Below are 3,929 nucleotides of genomic sequence, written 5' to 3'. Positions count from 1 at the left end.
TGTATTGCAAGTCCCTGTAGGACAAGTTGTCCCAGCTACGTTCTAGTGACCCTGTTTTCATGCAGCCTCAGGTTCCCATCATGAATGGGACTGATAAGCCTGTGCACCCACCACTCAGGCTTATTGAGAAGGCTGAGGAGATGGCGATGAGACGTTCTGAACGTTGTAGAGCAGTCTGATCACAGGTTGTCCTGGTGGCAGACATTTCTCCATGGGTCTCTCATGTGTCTGACCATTTACAAACAGAGGCACTAACTGCCTTTATTACTATCTTTTCAGGTATGTTTATACAGTGAACACCCCTGAAAGATAATATAGTATCTTCTTCTAAAACAAAGGGCAGGTTTGCTTCCAGCCTTGGGAGATAGAGGTGATGGCTTCCTCTACAGAAACCGTACTCGCTCTCGGTGTAAAAGCTTTGGTTTCCCGAAGCTCAGGGTTCTTCTCCTATAACACATCCCACTGCATGGGCAGGGGTACCTGGCCCTCTGCATTGTCCTATGGGAATGGAGGTTCAGGAAACCTGTGCAAAAATGCTAATAACCTGGCTACTACTATTGTTGTGAGTAAAACCTAGCCTTCATCTCCAGCCCAGGAGCTTCACGTCTTTTGCCAGTGTCCATCAAAGTATGTGAGGATACCTTGCAAGTAAGGATGAAATCTCAGACCTTCACGGCTCCTGATGCCTCTAGGGATGTAATGAGCTTTGCCACTTGATTGTTTAGGCTCCCCTGGGAGATTGCAGAGCAGGACTTATTTCCCTTATAACTTCCCATTAGAATAGAACTCCTTGCCCATCTATTTGGTCCAACAGCAGAAGCTTTTGAGTCAGTTCCCAAGGACCTCATTAAGGAAAACTGTTCTTCCCCTGCATCCCCTGAAGCATCCTGAATGATTGCCCCAAAGACTGAGGACTGAGTGCTAAATGGCCTTCTGAATTCTCTAAACTTTGCTAATATTTCTCACAAAGATGTACGCACCTTTTGGAATATTACATACCGTGCCCTTATTTGTTTCAATGTAAAAATAATGTTTTAAAATTCGAATCATCAGGGATTTAAAAATTGTTTCCTGTCTTGTCAACGGGATGCTGCTATTGGGTTTCAGAAAATTGGGCTAAATTTAAATGAGCAAACCCTATATTTCAGGTTCAAAATCCAGGCAATTTTTATTTCTCTGACTTGTTATTACAGTATTTCAAATCCTAAGACACATGAAAACATCTGGCTACAAATGACAATAATTTTTCCACTGTTTTGCAAGCTGGGGCTAGATGATTATTGAGAAGAAACGCTCAGGATGCTGGTCTTGGGCTCTAGGTTGCCGCATGCCATCGACAGTTTCTCCTGTGGAGAGGCCAGGCCACGTTGTTCATGGGGCAGGGACTGGCTCTTGGCCAAGCTCTGCTTCTTCTCAGCTCCGGGAAATGTTGATCAAAGGATTTTTTTCAATGGAAAGATGTCTGACTCTTAAAAATTATTTTTTACCCTGTTTTTAGCAGCTTAACATGATGTGCCTGCATGTAGTTTTCTTTGTGCTTACCTTTTTTTGGATTCACCAAGCTCCTTGAATCTATGGATTTATGTTTACACCAGTTCTGAAAATTTTTCTGCCATTTTCTCTTTGAATACTGTTTCTATCCCATTCTCTCTCTCCTCTCCTTCTGGGACTCCAGTGATAGGAATGTTAGGCATTTGAATATATTCATGTGTGTTTTATACTATATATTATCTCCTTTCCTCTTGATCTTCTTTTAGTTTCGATGTATTCTGATTTGTCTTCTAGTTCTTTAATCCTGTGCTCAGCTGTGTTCAATCTGATATTAAACTATTAAACTTAAATGAGTTCTTGATTTCAGTTATTATACTTTCTAAGTTCTAGAATGTTTATTTTATTGTATTGTAGATTCCACTTACCTAGTGACATTTTCTCTCCTTTCATCTATTTTTATCTACCTTTTATTTTATTCAACACATTAATCTAGGTGGGGATAATTTGAACTTTGCAGTGAAATGTGTAAAGTGTGCTGGTCATTAATGCATAACTTGGTGAATTTTCACATTTGTATATATCCATGTAACCACCCCCACAGACCAAGATACATAACATTTCTAAGCACTTCCTTCCCTCTTGGTTATCACTCTCCCCTGCCCAAGAAATAACCACTATTCTGACTTCTATCACCATCAATTAGTTTTACTTTTTACTGGACTTCACATATGTTGCCTTTTGCATCTGGCTCCTTTCACTGAATATAATGTCTGTGAGATTCATTTGTGTTGTTTATGTATCAGTACTGCATTGTTATTTATTGCAGCATAGCATTCTATTGTATGAATAAACCACAATTTATTTATTCATTCTTTAGCTAATAAACATTTGGGTTTCCCCAGTTTTTGGCCTTTATGACTAAAGCTGCTATAAATATTCTTATATGTGGGGTTTTTTTTGGTGAGATATTTACGAATTTCTCTTAGGTATAAACCTAGAAGTAGAAAGGTTGAGGCCGAAGGTAGGTGTATACGTTTTTAGCTTCAGTAGATTCCACTAAACAGTTTTTCAAAGCCAATTGTGCCAGTTATCAATTTATAGCCTCTTAGCTCCAAATCCAACCTTAATTACCTGCTCTGTGGACCCTACAAACATTTCTCCTTTGCCATCTGGCACAATGTTAAGCTTTGTCAGTAGGGAGCACTGACAGCCATTGCAGGAGAAAGGAGCTTCTCTTCCTGGTTCTGATGTGCTCACGTGGCAGGATCCTGTAGTACATGGTTCCTGCACATGTGGCAGCCAGAAACACACAGCACATCCCCACGAGCAGCTTCCTCCATACCCCAGAGGTTGACTTTCCTGTGCATCACTCTTGTGGAAGTTTTTCCAGCAACTTCTACAACATGGCACCTTTCTATGGATGGCTTCCCTCAGCACCCAAGAGGAATGCTTTCCAGTGAATTCTATCTGCATGGAACTTCAGTGAACTTCATCACTCAGTGGGTCATAACTGCACTGGATCCAACAAGGTATGGATCTCAGCCTGTTGGTAGAAGGTGAGGGTCAGGACCTCATACAAGTTTGTTCCTTCTTTGGGTGCTCTGCCTGAGCCCTAGAGGCTCTTTACATCTGCTTTAACTAAATTCTTTAGCGTTCTCCTTTCCCCTTAGTAGACAGGTAGTCCCTTCTTATACTTAATTCTTTATATGAAAATTTTTTTGTCCAAATTACTGTGTGGTTTCTGTATCCTGAGTGAACTTTGGCTGATATGTGGATATACCATTATACCCTTCTACCAGCAATGTGTGAGAGTTCCAGTTCCGCTACCATCAGTTCTTTTGAAGTCTTATTTACTAACTCTAACATCTAAATGATCTGTGTATCTGCTTCTATTGTCTATTTTTTCTCTTGCTTATCAATTAGATTTTTGTGCCTCTTCACCTGACTAGTGTTTTTGTTTTGTTTCGTTTTTACTATATGCAGACGTTGTATACAGAAGGTATAGAGACTTCAGATGATATATTTGACAAAGTGTTCCTTCTTTCTTCTGTTAAGCAGATGAGAGTGAGGAATGATCATCTCAATCTAGTGAAGAATTGAAAGTTGGGGCTGAATTTCAATTTTTGCCAGACTTAATCTATCTCTGGTTTATCGCTATTCCTCACATGTGGATTTTGACTGAGAATCTTGCAGATCTCTGTATCTTCAGCCATGAAAAATGGTGGAGATTCAGCTCTGCCTTACAAAGGTTCCCAATCCAGCTTTCCAGACTCTGTCCCCATGGAGTTTCAAAATCTGGCAAATTTAACAAGGCAGGAATTGACCTTGTGTTTGAGGCAGGCCCCTTCTTCTTGGGGAGCCTTTGTTGTTTTAGGCACGGTGGGACTGTGGAAGGTTTCACTCTGCTTATTAGATGCATTCTCAGGCCCAAAGCACAG

Source organism: Hipposideros armiger, unplaced genomic scaffold (assembly GCF_001890085.2).
Source record: "Hipposideros armiger isolate ML-2016 unplaced genomic scaffold, ASM189008v1 scaffold_410, whole genome shotgun sequence".
In the NCBI taxonomy this organism is placed as follows: domain Eukaryota; kingdom Metazoa; phylum Chordata; class Mammalia; order Chiroptera; family Hipposideridae; genus Hipposideros; species Hipposideros armiger.
The sequence above is the reverse complement of the archived record's forward strand: the minus strand, read 5'-3'. Positions refer to the sequence as shown.